The sequence below is a fragment of the Gobio gobio genome (assembly GCF_949357685.1).
Source record: "Gobio gobio genome assembly, chromosome: 1".
Lineage (NCBI taxonomy): Eukaryota > Metazoa > Chordata > Actinopteri > Cypriniformes > Gobionidae > Gobio > Gobio gobio.
Window position 1 is genome coordinate 13,120,289 of NC_137097.1, and position 20,095 is coordinate 13,140,383.

Here is a 20,095-nt window from a genome sequence, read left to right on the forward strand (position 1 = left end):
AATATTGTGTTAATTCAATGCTATCAATTCTAACATTTCCTTAAAAATATATAACAACTTTGAATTTAAGTCAACTTAAAACAATCTCCTTATATAATAAATGTCATTTACTTGTGGCCTTCCTATCTGTCAAATGATTATATATATAATCTCAAATGTAGATTTATCCTTATACGTTTCAAAAGTTGAGTCAGGAGGGGCCATGTGTGAAGAATAGAAGAGAGGGTAATTTTTTTTTTCATAGTATTTTGTTATTTAGCTGTGTTTTGAGTGGCCAATGTAAAAATCTCTGACTTAAGAGGATTTATAACCAACCCAGTAAATTTAGCCACCTCCATGAAAGGACTTTTTGCAGGTTGGGATGTCTGTATCTCATTGCCGGGCCGAGTGTCCTGGTTTTCGGTAATCAAAATATGTTCTCCCTACGTAACATGTCTCAGTGAATTGGATCATAGTTGCAATTCTACCATTTCATCAAGTGACAAAGCACTTACAATTGAGAGTCAATATCAGAGGGTAAGCACTAAAGCTATATTTATATGCTTTAACCTCTACCTCAAGGCTTGTTGTATTTATGTTTTTTCTCTTGTCATCCATTGCAGGTGACTGTTAAGGCAAAGGTGATCCAAAGCACTTGACGTAATTTTGTTTGAGATGGCAGCTTCTTAAAAAAATAGTACGTTCACCGCTGCAGACGCAACAGCCACAATGGAATTGACTGTGTGGGGTGAAGAGAGAATTTTAACAGACTCATGGTACATGATTTCAAACTTTTCAGTGCATCAATATCAGGACAAAACTAAAGACACAATATTCAATAAACTGACCTGCCAGGACGCCACATACCCCGTAGAGAGCACCACCTCCCAGAGCCTCACAGCAGACGGCATCAGTGCGACCATAAACATCATCCACATCTGTCCACGACAACATCAAATATCTGACATATCCTTGTCTGTTTCACAGGTTCACTGCCCAAACTGCAACACTTTCTCAAAATTGTCATTCATCATAATGTACACACGGCAAACGTACAATTCAAACAACCACTGAAGTTCACACAGTAAACATTGAGAACAATGTCATTGAGTCTGTAATTAACATTACACTCAACACCACCACAGACAACATCATAGACTCTCTACTTGCCCTGCTCCCTGTAAACAGCACTATACACAGAAATCACGTAACCAGCATGATGCTCCTGACAAATTCCAGAATAATTACACCACCTCCAGAATCATCTGATACACTGTCTCCAAATCTAGAGCAGCTCATGGCTGATGATTTTTTTTTTTTTTTTTATGACACCAGCCACTCCAACTAAATCAACCTCTTCATCTTCAACATCGGTCATACCTCCCACAGAATCCCAGACATAAAGCACACACTTCCCTACCCAAAAAAGTAGAATGGATGCATGCACACTCATCCATCCATAAACACCCACCCACTCATCCATCCATGCATGTCTCCTGTGAAGGTGCTGTTTTCTTTCTTATTATTATTTTTGTTTAAATGGAGTAAATATAACACACACAAACACTCTAATTGTATATAATATCCACGTAGGCCTATTTTATGTATCTATTACATGTCAGGCACGAGCCGGTGGGCGGCACTACAGAATCAGGCATTTGTCGTCTTCAGTTAAGGCGGCGTTTTACTGTTCTTTGATGTCACAGGGAAGAACATTCACAGCTTGATCGTTTGCAGGGCCTGGTGTCAATAAAAGCTTGTCTTTGACTAACAAGGAAGTTTTCAGCTCTGAAACGTACAGGGTATTCTTATATTACCATGACCTTTTTTATATATCAAAAGCTCAAGGGAAAGTTGATTTCTCAATTCATCACCCCTTTAAGGCCAAAGCTGGCAAATTTGTCTTCCTGGGCCTGTTCGTGAAAAGACACTGTCACTTTGTTACATAAAGAGGATGTTTTTTTTTTTTTGTTTTTTTTTCAAGATGCTTTATTGAGTATGTATGACAAATACTTTAAGATATGAATTAGTTTAAATTGTTAGTATTTCTTTCATTGTACCTAATGTTTTGTGTTACTTCGCCTTTCTCATTTGCTCTACTTGGTTTATTAATCTACATGGTGTAGTAACACAATCTGCTGAACCAATAAATGTATTGTAAAACTTCACTTACTGCATTCCTTGTGTTTGTTTCAAAATGTTATTTCCCTGCCAATGCGAGAAACAAAAGAAGAAAACAATCCCCTCCACTAACCATATAACATTTATACAAACTTCATAATACTGCCTTTACTTTCTCAAATTCTGCTTACTGACTTAACCTCAACACTGCAGGAAAAACCACTAACAACAGGTCATTTCTTTACAAAATGACATCTTTCATATGGCTGTTCACTCTAAACCATAATGTGACATGGCTTATATTTAAAGTACAAAATGGTTTCCCTTTTGTACAGCTGTAGCTAAACGGTTTACTGTTCTACTTTTATTAAGTGACCAAAGTATTGAGAAATAGTTCCTGAAGATTGTTTAAATACTAATACATCCACATTTTACTGAAATGAGATGCTACAGTACGTTCTAGTTAATTCACTAAATGTTCTTTTTAAAAAGCAAAAACTTTTTCACTTTAAATATACTTTCTATAATGTGTCCCTGCAGTAAAATCTATACAAAATTACAGTACACATTTCATCTCAATCCATACTTATTCTGAATTTCTTTTATTTCAATTAAATATTCCCTCTGTATGTTACAATTATATTCTTAGATCACAACAAAATGAGGGAAACGCGACACAACCACTGCATGAATAAGATTGAACTAAAACATGAACATGAAATGTCAAGTGATCAGTGTAAATGTTAGTCAGGTGAGTGAAAGCAAGTACAAATGACATCACTCCAACCAAACATAAAAAATGAAAGGTCCAAATCAAAATGTCATAATTGGGGAAGGATTAAACGAAAACTCAGATGCAGCTGTGGTCTTCCATAGCCTCCACATCACACCGTTTATCCAATAACCTCAAAAGCAAACAACAACACCAGCAAGCAATAGTTCTCTCCTCTCTTTGACCCAGTCACTTAAAGTGGCATGATTTAATTCAGGTGTAAAGCCACACCCTCCAGCAATCATTAGTATCTCAGGCCTGTTTACACGTACATGGTTATTTTGAAAAACTGAGACATTTCCCTTCGTTTGCCCCTGTGTTTACACGCAAATGGAGAATTCGCCTTTCTAAAAACTTCGGCCAGAGTGGAGATTTTGAAAATCTTCGTTTGCACGTTTATTTGTAAACTGAGACAAACGGGTGTTTAGGCAGCCAACGTCACAGTATGCGACAGAGCTTGCACCTACTCAAAAGTGTGACCTATGTTTACATGTGATCATGGAAGCGTTCAGAGTAGCAGTCGCATTTATGTTGGTGCAAACTCTTCTCGTGTGTTTGCATTTGCAAATACAGCTGCTCCATTATGTCGAGGAGCAGAGACAAATGAGTGCTCGGAGGTCAGCAATTTTGCAACAACTTCTCCCTCCAACACGAAGGACCAGTCCGCGTTCAGATCGCCAGCGCCAGCCGGTTTTGGGCAAACTGCTGTCTGAAGTGATTTGTTGCTATTTTCGGGATTCTGATTGGCTTACGTGGGCTTGAGCTTCTCGTTACACCGCCACCTACAGGTTTGACATGCTCTTGTCGGCATATATACACGGGTATGTGTCAATTAACACTTTTCTGAAAACTGACACGTGTGCACAATGTTATTTTTGAAACCGGAGAGGTTGAAATGTCCGTTTATGAAATAGCCGCCCACGTGTAGACGTAGCCTTAGGGACAATCACTGAGCTGTCACAATAAGCAATGACAAGCTGCTCTACATTAACTGGTATTCTCAGTCAAACACTACAAATGATTATATAACACAATTAAACATTTTCATGCATCAATTCAACTATGACTAAGACTCTGAAAACAACTGAAAAAAAAATCCCAATATATCATATTGTAAAATGTTGAAATCCTATACATTTTGATTCCTTAAATCTCTGGGTAAACTTACTACAAACGTTTATTCATCTTAGATTACAAATCTGTATGATCACAAGTCACAAGTCCCTATGTCACAAACCAGATAAACACATAGACTATGAGTTTGAGTCCCATGTGGGTCAACTTTATAAAATTGTGTGTAATGCTATAATTTTGATTCCTTTATTAGACAAGTGTTGCACTAATTTTTCATCTTCTTAGATTAGAAATAAGTGTGTTGTTGTTCTGAACTTGTGTTCATTTTCAGTTCATCCTGCCTGGGTTTGTTCTTCTGGCTCCGGATTGCTCTACAGCCCTGCTGGAAAACTGCTTGCTGTTCTTGTTCTTTTGTCTTTATCACACTGTGACAGATTAGAAAAAGAGAGTTTTCTGGACATTGAATTGAGATTAATGTTCAGTGAAATCTATTTTGTGTAGTCCTATTTATTTTAATGTGTTATTTTTATTTAAATTAGTACATTTATAGACAAGTACAATACAAAAAGTACAATGAGAGAAAAATAAAAATAATAAAGCATTGTGGTACAGTTCTGAATATGTAGAACAAAGAATAACAACAAATGTAACAATGTATATAAAATAAATAATAAAAATAAGAATTCTGAGATAGAAAATACTTTGTGAAGTTACTAAACGTAATTTCGGGAGGAAGTACGCCCATCTAATCTTCCAATTAATACCAAGGTATAAAGCCAGCAGCTTACCTCTTCCCGTTGTTAGTTCTTGCAGCATTTGGCCCGTCCAAACCGCATCATGACTGACTTCCAGGAAATCGAACTGTTTCCCTCCGACGACGAACTTTCTAACGTGCCAGAAACACCTGCACGATTTTCTCCCAACAGTTTGGATCCTCCTTCACGGCACATTTCACCTGTTGATCGTCCAGGTCGCCGGGCTCTCCGCTCCTCAAACCAGCATGAAAAACCTCGCTCAAGGAGACCTATTTCTCCTCCTCCATCTAGATCATCACGGGGCTCGGCTAATCCTCGCCGTGATTCATCTCGTCCTTCATCATCATCATCATCATCATCATCAGCAGCATCAATATCATCTGCAGCAAGCCCTTCAGTCCCTCCTGTCGGGAAATGGACCGTTAACGCGCTCAGGCAAGCGTTATCCAACGCGGGTATCCATTTCTCCCGGAAGAATTCAAAAGCGCAACTTCACGATCTGCTCGTGCGCTCTCACCAAAACACCCAGCATCCTCCAAGCACCACGCAAGCCTCAACGAATGCAACTGTACGATCCATACGGTTTGCCTCCAACCCGCTACAGTTTCAGCCGGCAGCCGCAGCTGCCACAGCTTCCTCGTCCGCCGCTCATTGCGGCCGGCCGTCTATCGCGGCCGCAAACATTAGTTCCGCGGTCACCCGCGATACTTTCGCGGCCTCTCCGACTGTGACTGCTACCTTTCCTCCTGCCACTGGTGAGTCTATCACAGCTCCTCCTGCCCACGCTTCCAACATTTCTGTTCCTCCTGTCTTTCATCCCCAGTTAAATCCATCTAGCCATGGAATAAATACACATTTGAGGCTACCTATGCAAATACCACTATTTCCCCCCTACCCCCCCTCTTCCATTCCTCTCTCCTCCACTATCGGAGCAGACCCAAGCGTGAGGCTGCCTCCGCAAACGGTCATGCCCCCCCCTCCTTTCCCCCCTCTCACTAATTTCTCCTCTGCTATCGGAGCAGACCCAAGCGTGAGGCTGCCTCCGCAAACGGTCATGCCCCCCCCTCCATTCCCCCCTCTCATTAATCTCTCCTCTGCTATCGGCACAGACCCAAGCGTGAGGCTGCCTCCGCAAACGGTCATGCCCCCCCCTCCCTTCCCCCCTCTCAGTAATCTCTCCTCTGCTATTGGCACAGACCCAAGCGTGAGGCTGCCTCCGCAAACGGTCCTGCCACCCCCTCTTTTTCCTTTTTCTGCCGTCGTTGGAGCCGATCCAAGCATGGGGTTGCCTCCCCAAGTGATCTATTCTCCAACCTTATTTCATCCAGCCACTGCTTCCTCAACAGTTCCTCGCCTCCCAACATATACACTCTCAACTGCTTCTGCTCTTCCAGTTCCTTCCAACGCCCTTGCTATGGATCCACCACCCATCTCCACCCATCTACGTTCCCAGATTTTAGCAGGTGCAGACATTGACCTCTCTTCCCTCCTTCCCTCTGTTTCAATAAGTGAACCCCATCGCACCCTTGACTGTGGTCCTATGACAATCAATCTGAAAACCACAAATTCCAAATCAAATCGCACACTCACCATGGCTGAATTTTGTATCGTTTTCGGTAGATATACAGAAATTATTTGTTCTGTCTTCCCCTCTAGACGCAAGGAGTTGAATGATTTTTTAACTATCATTGCAGAACTGTCACACACTTTCGGCGGTACCCATTTCTTCACTTATTACAGGCTTTTTTCAGCCAAATGCACAGCTCGAGTCACCCAGTGGAATCAATGTCCTTATTGGGGAGCTCTTGACTTGGAGCTATACAATAAGGTTTTTCTGGGCTGCCGTAGTGTCTCTTGCGTCTTGTGTAATTCTACCACACACGAGCCTTCTTCGTGCCCCCTCTTTAATTCCGGCCTTTCAAGCAATGCGAGCACCAATTCTGGCACCCCTCAATTCGTCAATTCCACATCGTACGTACCGCAGTCCAGGGGCGACTCAAAGAGCCGCAGCTTCAGGTTCACTTCTGGCAGACAAGTTTGCAATAATTTCAACCAGTTTGGTTGTACTAGACAACACTGCAAATATTTACATGTGTGTAATTTCTGTGGTGGAGCTCATGCTCGCTCCGTATGCCCTGTCTATCGCTCCTCAGCAAACTCCAATAAAGAATTGCGAAAGTATCTGTCTTCTCCCATCATTGTCTCCTCTCTAGCCCACGAACTGGCAAATCACCCAGACAAAAACTTCACACAATATCTTCTCAAAGGTTTAAAGGAAGGTTTTAATCCCGGTCTGGAAAGCCTCCCTACCAGTAGCCTTATCTGCAAAAACCTTCAGTCGGCAAACGCTGAACCTGAAGCAGTTGACACCTTAATAGCCAAAGAGCTAGAGTCTGGATTCATGATTGGCCCCTTTGATTCCCCACCTTTCAAAGTATTTCGGATAAGTCCTATCGGTGTAGCCACAAGAAAATTTTCAGGGAAAAAACGCATGATCATAGATCTCTCGGCTCCCCACAACAATACTCATCCGAGTATAAACAGCCTCATCCCGCTAGAAGAATTCTCCTTGTGCTACCATAACATAGACCAAGCCATTCACCTAATCAAAAATGCTGGTTACGGAGCCTGGTTAGCAAAAGTTGACATCACATCAGCATTTAAAGTCATGCCCATACATCCAGACTTTTGGCACCTTTTTGGCATTCAATGGAGAGGAAAATTCTTTTTTGCAGTACGTTTAACTTTTGGCTGCAAAAGTAGTCCAAAAATTTTTGACATGCTGTCAGAAGCGCTTTGCTGGATCCTGCAAAACAACCATGCAGTCCCTTACCTGGTGCATCTTCTGGACGACTTTCTCACTGTTTCCCCCAGCTCTTTTCCTCCAGCAGCTCACCTTTCTACCGTTCAGAGTGTTTTTTCTGAATTGGGGGTTCCACTCTCTTCAGAGAAGACACTGGGCCCTACAACATCTCTAGAGTTCCTCGGAATTAACCTCGACTCTGTTAAATTCCAAGCCTCCCTTCCCAAAGACAAAATCGACAGGATAATCGCCATCTCCTCCAATCTGCTCGAAGCACCTCAGTGCAGCAAACGAGATTTGCTATCCCTGCTAGGCCACTTAAACTACGCCATGCGTATAGTGCCTCAAGGACGCCCTTTCATCTCCCACTTGCTGTCTCTTGCATCATCCATTCAGGAATTGGATAACACCACATCTCTAACCCCATCTTGCCTCGCCGACCTGAATCTATGGATCATGTTTCTTAAACAATGGAACGGCCTTACCTTCTTTTACGATGACTTTCAATCTCAACCTTGTGATCTCCCGCTGTTTACAGATGCCGCTCCCTCAGTAGGCTTTGGAGGATTCTACAAGACTCATTGGTTCGCTTCAACCTGGCCTCCTGAGCTCTCCATGTTAAACCAACATGTTGCATCCTCAGCTCTTTTCGAGCTTTATCCCATCGTCATAGCTGCATATTTGTGGGGTCACGAATGGTCTTCTAAAAACATAGAATTCCACTGTGATAATCTAGCCACTGTACACTGCATCAACAAAGGCCGTTCAAATTCCCCTGAAATCATGCCCCTCTTGAGACGCCTCACCTGGTTATCTGCCTGTAAACAATTCATCTTCAAAGCTGTCCATATTCCAGGCCACCAAAACCAAATTGCTGACGCACTCTCTCGCTTTCTCTTTCAGAAATTCAGAGCATTAGCCCCGGAGGCGGACCCAGATCCAACCCCAGTTCCTCCCTATTCAGACTTGATATTCCAGTAACTCACCCACTTAAACACCTCCACACTTCATCTCTGGATTCAATATTTCACGCTCTCTCACCCAGAACACTGCAATCTTACTGGACAGCTTGGAGAGCTTTCAAACAATTCCATTCCTCCTACAACCAGTTTTCCCCCAACTTTTCCCTCCTTTCAATTTCTTCATTTATCTCATATCTCCACCAGATCAAGTCCATCCAACCCAGTACCATCAAAGTCTATCTCAGTGGCATTCAATTTTTCTTCAAACTAATCTACGGCCATCCATGTCCTGCCATAACAAACCCCCAGATCACACTCCTAATCAAAGGAATTCAAAAAACCAACCCTACTCATCCTGATTCCAGGCAACCTCTAACCATTGATCTTTTAGCTAAATGTCTGACCTTCCTCCGCTCTGGTCACATGCCCCCAGAAACAGCAAGAACTCTAGACGCTATGTTTACCCTGGCCTTTTTTGGATTCCTCAGAGTGTCTGAATTCACAACCAATTCTAAATTCAACCCAGCCATCCATCCAACCTTCTCCGACCTCCAAGTTTTAGACAAGGACACCATCCGTTTCCTGATCAAACACAGCAAAACTGATCAATTTAAAAACGGTCATTTCATCCATATCTTCAATCTCCCGACACCCATCCAGCCATATCAATCTCTTTCCTTCTTCCTTGCACACAGGGAGGCTCAGATCTCCTCTCAGCTCGACCCACTTTTCATTGATGAGAACAACCTTCCTGTCACCAGGCATTGGTTCCATAAAAAGCTTAAACACATCCTCACCCACTCTGGTATCCAAGCTCACTTGTTTTCATCTCACTCCTTTCGTATTGGAGCAGCCACAACCGCAGCCCAAAAAGGTCTGCCAGACCATCAAATCAAACTACTGGGACGGTGGTCCTCAGACGCCTTTCAGTCTTACATTCGATCTGACCTCAGCCTCATCAAACAAGCCCATCTAAATCTCACTTCTCTTTAAGGTAGCTGCCCTACGAAACTCAAGCCAACTTGTGCCTGTAAACCTTGTTTTATCGATGTTGCTGTGTCGTGCTCCACTTCACTTGATACTACTGCTGGCTTGAGACTGCCGCTGCAGTGCCCGCCAATTGAGACTGCCACTGCAGTGCCCCGCCAATTTGAGACTGCCGCTGCAGTGCCTGCCAATTGAGACTGCCGCTGCAGTGCCCCGCTAATTTGAGACTGCCGCTGCAGTGCCCCGCCAATTTGAGACTGCCGCTGCAGTGCCCCGCCAATTTGAGACTGCCGCTGCAGTGCCCCGCTAATTTGAGACTGCCGCTGCAGTGCCCCGCCAATTTGAGACTGCCGCTGCAGTGCCCCGCCAATTTGAGGCTGCAGTGCCCTGCCAATTCGAGACTGCTGCTGCAGTGCCCCGCTAATTTGAGACTGCCGCTGCAGTGCCCCGCTAATTTGAGACTGCCGCTGCAGTGCCCCGCCAATTTGAAACTGCTGCTGCAGTGCCCCGCCAATTTGAGACTGCTGCTGCAGTGCCCCGCCAATTTGAGACTGCTGCTGCAGTGCCCCGCCAATTTGAGACTGCCGCTGCAGTGCCCCGCCAATTTGAGACTGCCGCTGCAGTGCTCCGCCAATTTGAGACTGCCGCTGCAGTGCCCTGCCAATTTGAGACTGCCGCTGCAGTGCCCTGCCAATTTGAGACTGCCGCTGCAGTGCCCCGCCAATTTGAGACTGCCGCTGCAGTGCCCTGCCAATTGCAGTGCCCTGCCAATTTGAGACTGCCGCTGCAGTGCCCCGCCAATTTGATGCAGTACCCTGCCAATTCGAGACTGCCGCTGCAGTGCCCTGCCAATTCGAGACTGCCGCTGCAGTGCCCCACTCTATCCCATTCAGTCGCTGCAACACCTCAGCTGTTTTATAAACTGCCACGGTAGTTACCTGCCTACCTCAATGCTGCTGCAGTGGCATTTTTTCCATTCCATCTTTTTCCATTTTTGGGGGGGTTCTGGACTATTGAAATAATTATGCAGATTCTTAAGTAATCATGAGCTGTTCCAATTCCCATAATTTGTGCTTGCTGTCTATTTATGCATTTATGTTTTTGGGGGGCAATCGGAGCTCGGGTAGAATATCCTCTCCGAGCCCCTCTATAGCAGACAGCAAGCCAAATCCGTTTACCACTTTTGCCAAGATTATATGGGCACACAAACTCGTGAAGTGAAGTTACTAAACGTAATTTCGGGAGGAAGTACGCCCATCTAATCTTCCAATTAATACCAAGGTATAAAGCCAGCAGCTTACCTCTTCCCGTTGTTAGTTCTTGCAGCATCCCTCCTCCTCCCCGGCTCCTCCCTTTTGAACAATTTTGCCTGTTATAGGGGGGCAATCGGAGCTCGGGTAGAATATCCTCTCCGAGCCCCTCTATAGCAGACAGCAAGCCAAATCCGTTTACCACTTTTGCCAAGATTATATGGGCACACAAACTCGTGAAATAATATTAAGGCAGTCACATGAAATTGAAAAGCTTTCAGGTTTCTGTTTTTGTAAGCTTTTTGTATTGCGACCTCATGTTTGAAAGGGTTTCAAAGTATATTGTAAAAATCAGCTTTATAAAAGGTAATATTAGAGGGCTTCTTTTGAGTTATTCTTGTCTTATGAATGTAGAATTTTTCCTAAATAATTAATAATATATTTTTGTTTTTCAGAAAAATATGGGTTTTGAAAACAAAGTAAAATGTCATGAAGTTCTAAGTTCTAATTTTTTGTCATGTCTATTTTAAAGTCAGTCCAAAAAGAAATAGAAAAAGGGCAATACAAAAATAAAAGTGTTCAATATCCTAAAATGAACTTTCAAACTTTCTTAACCCTCCTATTATGCTAAAAAAAAAAAAAAAAGTATTACATCCATTATGGGTCAAATTGACCAACACTGTTTAAACACACTCGACATGCAAATAATCAAGTGAAAATTTAACTTTCCTAAACCTAACCTTATCATGGAATCAAGAGTCAAGAATCTGTTATAAACCCTAATGGCTTTGGAGCAAAAAATATACTAATATTTGATATAATTCACATATAGGCTATTATTTTATAATCGCTTCAAATGTGAGAACTAGTTAAAATGCTGTCAGTTCCACTCCATTTCCCAACAAGCCAAACATAGCCAACGTGGCTGGTCGAATTTGAGAGTAGAAAATAAATCCTTGTATTTCAAAGCGGCTTGCCGCCAGCCGGCCGCGGTCCATTAGGCGGAGGCAACCGCCAGAGAAAATGAAGCCGGCGCCCCGCCGGCTAGTCGGCCGCGGCATCTCGCAAGAAATGGGAGTGACGTATTCGGCGGCAAACGTTTCATCACCGCCAGCGGGACGCACCTATAGCCGACAGCTTAGGGCCGGCGGCAAAAAGAAGCCGTGCCGATATTTTTTGCTATCTGGCATAGAGGCCTTAGATATATAAATATTATAACCATGTTTTTGTTTGCAGTGAAAGGGGGGCTTTAACCACAAAAATAGCCTATGCATATTTTCTTTCTTCACAAATTCAAGAGTGTGATGAGAATAGATTATTGAATTGGATTATTACTAATAATTTTTCATTCAGTTTAGATTTTCGTTTTAATCATTTAAAACTTTACTATTACATTTATTGATTTTCATATTTACAACTTTTTTAACCTTACTATTATGTTTACTTATTTTTGAGTTTGCAGTCATAAATATATATATATATATATATATATATATATATATATATATATATATATATATATATATATATATATATATATATACAATGATAACATTTTTCATTATGGTTTATCAATGATGTGATAAAAAGAGGGGATTGTTATGGGAAAATTTAATCATAGCTATACATTAAACATTGCGCATTAAATGTTTATTGATTTGCATATATTCATACAGAACCAGCTTACTAGGTAAAAGGTCATATACAGAATATAGATTTGAGCAAGTGCTGCTTTTCTTGTCATGTGTGGAAATTTACAGGAGTGACTTTGTTTGGGAAACTGATAAAAGCTGAGTGCTGTTATGTCTAGTTAGTGCACTCTGCAGACATTGAAGATGGCTGTATGACTGTGACTCATTTCTTGCAAGAAATTAAATCTTTATAAAGACAATTGGGCACGGTTTTGTCTCTTATTCAGTAATGCGGTGATAGTTGAAATTTTGCCACGACAGCACCCTCACGCTCTTGTGGACGCGCCGAGTATAAACAAGGCTTAAGAATGATGTAGCGTTAAGAAGGTTTCGGGAAATCCAGCCCAGGACATAGATGGTATTCAAAGTAAAACAAAGGATTAGTTTCGTGTCTTAGGACATCAATGTGTCGTCACGAGCCGCAGGGTTTACTTTGGATTTGTCTGCTCATGTTTTTTTGTTTTTTTTTACTATCATAGATGTGGTTTCCATTCACATGCATTATACGACTGCCAGACTGCAATGGTTAAAAATCTTAATTTGTGTTCTACTGAAGAAACAAAGTCACGTTTATCTTGGATGCCCTGGGGGTAAGCAGATAAACATAACATTTTAATTTTTGGGTGAACTATCCAATGAAACCCAAACTGGTTTTCATACTGCCCTAACTTTGTATAACATACATGCAACTTAATTTTGTCTTGTAGAGCTTCCAGGGATAGTAGCATCTCTCAAAGATGTGTTAGAGTCCATGAAAAGAGGCTCATACAGCTCAAGCCCAAGTTCAAGTGAGCTGTATCCTCCTGAATCTTCAGAAATGGTTAGAAAATACGTTATGATAATTTTTAAAAATCACAGTTGTAATGATTTTAACTGTATTTTTGTGCAGGACCACCTCAGAAAACCCAGTAGCACTGTAACTGCTTTTTATTTGAATCATAAAATAACAAGTTTATAACACTACTTGTTTATTATTCTACACAGATTTCCCTTGCTGATTCTGATGTGAAAGTTCCCAAGAGAATCTATGACAGACTGAACAGGTCACAAGTTTCTCTTTTTACACAAGATTTGGCCACTTTACTTTTTGGAAAATAAACTCTAGCAAGATGCACACTTACTGGAAAACCGCGGATTCAAAGCTCAAAAGACCAGCTGGACTCTCACAAGGTGAATGTCCTCATAGGTATGTATAATTCCTGTACATCATCACTTGTTTTGCTTTCCCTTTTTTTTTTTTTAAGTCTAGAGGACTGAATAAAACAAATATTATGCTAAAAATAAAGATTAGCATTTGTTATACATTATTATTATACTTGACTGGGTATTTTTCACATAAATGGTTAAATAGCCTTTTCTTTTTTTTATTATTTTGCTGTGATAATAGGGACATATCATATAGACTTCACAGTTGCTCAGCATGTTTTTGCAATTTGCTGTAGATATCCCTGGTGAAAAGACATACTGTTAAATGTATTAAAAATGTACTTGGAATGCAAGTAGCATGTGTATATTATATTTCGATTGTACTAAAAACATACTCAAATACATTTTTAATACATTTAATAGAATGAATTTCCACCTGGGATTTTATACATAAACTCTGTATTTAGATTAACATTTTATATTGAATGTCTAAGAACAAAGCATTACATGCCATGTGGAAGAACATTTCATTTTTGTTATCTGAACAAATTAAAACATTCAGGGAAATGTCAAAACTGTGTTGCTTTTTTTTTTACAGTGGTTAATTTTGGTTTAATATTAAAAAATGTTTATTTTCCCCCTTTTACAGACACTGTAATAAAAGCGAGCCCTGATTCGCAGAAAATGCAACAATGAGTCGAACTCGAAGTTGACTCACACTCCACTTGAGGGATGAAGTCATGAAGATGGTGACATTTGATTAGTTTTTCTTGGTTCAAATGTTTGCTGCTGTTGCTTGTTGTTGTAATGGCAAAAATTAATTCGTTGACATCACTAATAAGAGACAAACCATAGTCCAATTGTCTTTATAAAGATTTATTTTCCTTGCAAGAAAAGAGCCACGGTCAACCACAGCCACTCGAGGCTGCGTTGAGTGTGAACTGAGGCCACAAAGAAGCCACAAGCTTCTTATACCCTCAATAGCCGCGTTTCCACCGAAATTACCCGGAACTTTTTGTACCAGGAACTTTTTTCCCAGGAACTTTTTCTCCCCCAGACCTGCTACAATCTGCGTTTCCACCGCGGTCTAAAGTACCGGGGAGATTAGGCAATTTAGTCCGGTGACGTGGGAATGCGCGCGACTGCTTCTCCCAGTTACCGACGGACAGTAATCACTTTTGCGCGATACTGTCTGCAACAATAACAAGTGTAGGTGATGCAAGCAGCGCTGCTTTTGCTGATTATGTACACACATTACCAACACTGTTTATTTAAACGTGCACTTTCACCTGGTTTGACCATTTTAATGCAAAATGGGATGATGGGCAATCCAAAATCTGAATGTGTTGTAATAGCTCAATTCCAAAACAAAACATTTTCTATAAAAGGATAATGAGGTTTCAGTCAGTCATGACAGATGTGTGAAAAGTTAATTGAATGAAAACAATAGACTGAATTAAGCAGTTGAAAGATTAGGTACTAGACTGCAAGTATTTTATTTTTATCACAATAACATCTCTTAACATTCACAAAAAAAAATTCACATGACTAGTATTACAATATGCTTCATTAAATGCATAATTTTAGAGACTTACTCAAATTTGAAATGAAGCTGGACCACACTTATGGCTTCACTTAAGTTGTGGTTATAAGTTATTATACTACATTCACATAGTTATTAATTTAAAAATATAATATTTGGGTTTTCTAGATATGTTTATGTGCATATTCAGAAAGACTTGCGAGCAGCAGCCCTTTTATTTGCTTCCTACACTATATGAATACAATTAGAATGTGGTTATATAGTTAGAATGTGGAAATTAAAGACAGTGACATTTTACACATTTGACTTTATTTTAGACAGATTAGTTCTTACAAAATTAAAATAAAAGTGTGCAAGACAAATAAATTACTAGAACAATAAAATGAAAATATAAAATGTGAAAACAACAATATAAAAAAAAGTGTATTTTTCAGTAACCTTTTCAAGAGCTGTGCCAACACGTACAATATATAAAGTACAAATATGGTAGAGCAAATGCTTCATTCAAGCGGCTGGTCATTGTGGCTACTTCTTGAACAACTGGACAAACTGTCCAAGAACAGACAGAAACCCGGTCTGAAAGTCCCTCTGCTGCCGTCTGCTTTCTTCCGCTTCTGACTGGTGGAATGCCAGCTCTTGCCTCCTCATCTCTCCTCGGCCTGGCTCTCCAGTAACAGCTGCATATATTGGTCTCGCTGTTCTTGTCCATGCTGCAGGACGGCCCGGTTAGCATCCTCCATGTCCCTCAGTGCATCAAAAAAATCAGTCCCTTTTCCTTTTCTCTAAGTAGAAAAATTGCACAGAAACACATGGAAATTAATACACAAGGCAACCATGAAACAATAGAAACCATCAATTATTTATTTAAAGTGTTTTCACTACAAATAATGAACAATTGTTTGCCCAGCTTGAACAATGCCCAGTGTGCAATTTTTATCATGGGCAATTTAAGTTTACAATTAAAAACAACAAAACCATTAAGGATTACACATCAGTTTTTAAATATATACACATTTTTGTCAGCTTTATAACGTACTGGTGACCGCGGGGGAAAACACGCTGGTCTCCGTTGCCTGCGATTCATCAGGGCCACTCGTTACGTCTGGAAAAGCACGTTGAAAAAAGTTACTGCAACGTGTTTAAACACTGCAACGAGTTTAATAGATGATACAAAGATGATATATTTACCTTCAACCCACTCGGATTCCTGGATGGTTTCCAACAACGCACTAGCCGAGTCTTTCGTTACCGCTGCCCTAGAAAAAGACGGTCTGTGTCCCAGCAACGCGTCCAGGCGGTCATACCACTTGTTGATACGCCGGTCGGAACCGCTCCGGTTGTTATGATCCTTTAATTTCTTGTAATCTTGTCTTAATTTCTTCAACTTCTCTCTGCACTGTTTTCCAGTGTGACTGGAACCGAGTCGATATCTTCAGGTATACCTTTTCATTACGGGTCGCCGTTTCCAGTTCCCGCTGGATGTCCTCCTCCGCATATATGCTCAATAAAGCCTGAACCTCGTCGTCGGTCCATCGGTCGAATTTTTTGTTGAACTCCATTGTTGCAAAAAAAAAATTTACTGAACGCAAAACCCACGGAACCCACCTCGCAAAAGACTTGTAAATATGGCGGTGGAAAAAAAAAATAGCTGCGAGAGCTCAACCAATCAGCATGTTCAGCGCCCAAGTCCCACCCCCGAAAGTTCGCGAACTTTTGAAAAGTCCCACCTCGCAAGCAGGGCCGTTTGGAGGGGGAAATATTTACCCGGAACTTCATTTAGACCCTGGTTCCTGCGGTCGAAACACACCGAGTTCCCCCCCAAAGTTCCTGGTTCCGGGGTAAAGTTCCTGCGGTGGAAACGCGGCTAATGTCTAAACACCCCTTCTCAGTATTTTTCCATTTCCACACAGGGTAAAGGCAAGAAACACAATACACAAATGGTCCCTCTTTGTCTTAGAACTAATTTAAATTATCTGACATCTTTGGTTCGGGAAAGCTCTCAATTTAGATATCCCACTGCTACCCCCCTGGGTTTTCCACAGACACTGTGTGTCTTTTGAGCTAAGAGAGGTGATTTGCATGGCTAAAGCAGATTTTGACTTCTGTGTGAACTCAAACATAAATATAAAAATTTTTCCCCAACAGTTGTAAATTAGGGGTGCACCGATCCGACTTTTTCAGTCCCGATACCGATACCGATGCCTGGGCTTTGTGTATCTGTCGATACCCGATACCGATCCGATATATTGTTGAATTAATAATAAACTGTATATCTTCCACCTTATACCTTCCTTGAAGAGACTAAAGGCACCAGACTTTACTAACTAAACATAACTAAGACAAAATAACAGATGTATGTAAGGTGTTGAATTCTTATTTATTTAAAAAACAATTGTGCATTCAAATTTAAAATAGAATGTAATCTAACTTCTTTAAATAAATAAAATGTAGCAGTGGAAACAAAAAACAGTGTATTGGTCAAACATACAATAGTAATCTGACAGTTACCAAACATTTTTTACACTACAGATAATTGTTTTGGTATATAATCATATCAATATTAAAAAGTAGCATTACAAATTAACAAATAGTCTAATTTTCTACCATATGCAATTTAATAAAAATTTTCAGCTAGCTAATAACAACTTTGTTCTGGTTTCACCTCACTCCAGATTAAATGATTGTAGGCTAGGCCTATTTATTTTACTACACATTGTCAACAGAAATAAGATGAAATACTGTTGATAATTAAAAATAATTCTTACTACCCACTCTTGCTAAAATGGGTAAGCACACTTGTGTTCTCATTTCAGTTGCGTTCTGAGTAAATTAATAAACTGAGTTCATGAGTTCAGTGTTGGACAGATCAGTTGTTCTGGCCAGTCGTTAAAATGATTCGGTTCAAAGGAGTCATTAGGTCACGAATCGGACATTAGCAGACGCGTTGTGTGCGAATCCCGTCTGTTAGAACATCGCGAAAGATGTCAACACACAGAAAACACTTCATAACTGGATATAATTTGTCTCCCGCTTATTGAAAGTATGCTTTATGTCAGCTGGTCAGAGAAGAGTCAATGTTTTTTGAGCGTAATTCACACCCAGTGATAATTCAAGGACAAAATTGTCCGAATGTGTCACGTGCAACATGGTTTCGGTCTTCCGAGCTTTTGATTTGGATTAATATGTGAAATATGAGAGCGAACACTGATTATTTTGAAGACCCAGAGAGCGCGCGCGGGGGAGGAGCTCTCAGATCGGTCTCTCTGTCACTCAGTCACAAGCGCAGCATCTGTTCTACATCACTCGTAAATCACAATAACTCATCAAATTAGGCTTTGGCCGTCAAAAAAATGTCAATGCAGGAAAGACCCTGACTTTGCAGTAATACCCTCGAAACAGCGACGAACTAGTTGGCGTGGCAAGCGTGAAATATCTCCTCCACACAGCCGACTCTCTGGCTCGCTCCCTTCTAGCCTGCGACACACGTGAAGCTGACGAATGACGTAGGTTCTGCTGCGACGGAAAAAAACACCTGGATCGGCTTGTGGATCTGTTAATTTTTCCGATCCCCGATCCAGCTATTTTGTCAGTATCGCGGCCGATATCCGATCCTAATATCGGATCGGTGCACCCCTATTGTAAATGCACTTTATTGACTTTTATTTTATGTTAACTTTGTTAAAGAGTTAACATATGCTTTGTGATGTTCACTGAATATCCTACATTTAAGTTTTCAAAGATTGTGTATATGTTTTTATAGTTTATTTTTACTGTTTGTTATTGTAATGAATGACAATTTTTCAATGTATTTTTAATACATTAAAATATATTATTGTCATACTGAATAATGTGTTGTTAATATACTAATAGTGGGTCGTATAATGTCCTGCTAATAAATTATTAATGAACTAATATTATATTTAAAATATACTGGGAACACATTAATAAGAAGCTAAAAATATATTTCAGCTGTAGTTGTAGTACAGATTTAAAGTGTATTACAAATACAATTTAAAGAAATGCAATTTAATTACATTAAATATACTTAAAGTTGTTCCTTTTTAGCACAATTAAGTATATAAAAATATATTGCAATTACCTTAAAATTGGTCTTAAATACATATAAAGGTACACTTAATATACTTGAAGTTGTTTCAAAATAATACATGTAATACGTACTTAGTACAGTATAATTAAAATATATTAAGTATGTCAAAATAAGCACAATTTAAATATATTTCTTTTTCACCTGGGTTTTGTGGGCGAAAATGCCTTGTTGATGCTAGAGGTCAGAGGAGAATGGGCCGACTGATTCAAGCTGATAGAAGAGCAACTTTGACTGAAATAACCACTCGTTACAACCGAGGTATGCAGCAAAGCATTTGTGAAGCCACAACACGCACAACCTTGAGGCGGATGGGCTACAACAGCAGAAGACCCCACCGGGTACCACTCATCTCCACTACAAATAGGAAAAAGAGCCTACAATTTGCACAAGCTCACCAAAATTGGACAGTTGAAGACTGGAAAAATGTTGCCTGGTCTGATGAGTCTCCATTTCTGTTGAGGCATTCAGATGGTAGAGTCAGAATTTGGCGTAAACAGAATGAGAACATGGATCCATCATGCCTTGTTACCACTGTGCAGGCTGGTGGTGGTGGTGTAATGGTGTGGGGGATGTTTTCTTGGCACACTTTTAGTGCCAATTGGGCATCGTTTAAATGCCACGGCCTACCTGAGCATTGTTTCTGACCATGTCCATCCCTTTATGACCACCATGTCCCCATCCTCTGATGGCTACTTCCAGCAGGATAATGTCACAAAGCTCGAATCATTTCAAATTGGTTTCTTGAACATGACAATGAGTTCACTGTACTAAAATGGCCCCCACAGTCACCAGATCTCAACCCAATAGAGCATCTTTGGGATGTGGTGGAACGGGAGCTTCGTGCCCTGGATGTGCATACCAAAAATCTCCATCAACTGCAAGATGCTATCCTATCAATATGGGC

The 20,095-nt window shown here is 40.7% G+C and overlaps 1 protein-coding gene across 1 annotated transcript in view; it reads left to right on the forward strand.

The window, feature by feature from the left end:
- The window catches only part of LOC307117103 (uncharacterized protein), a gene marked incomplete at both ends in the record, with an annotated part of 204,966 nt that overhangs the window by 42,894 nt on the left and 141,977 nt on the right, over positions 1 to 20,095 (forward strand).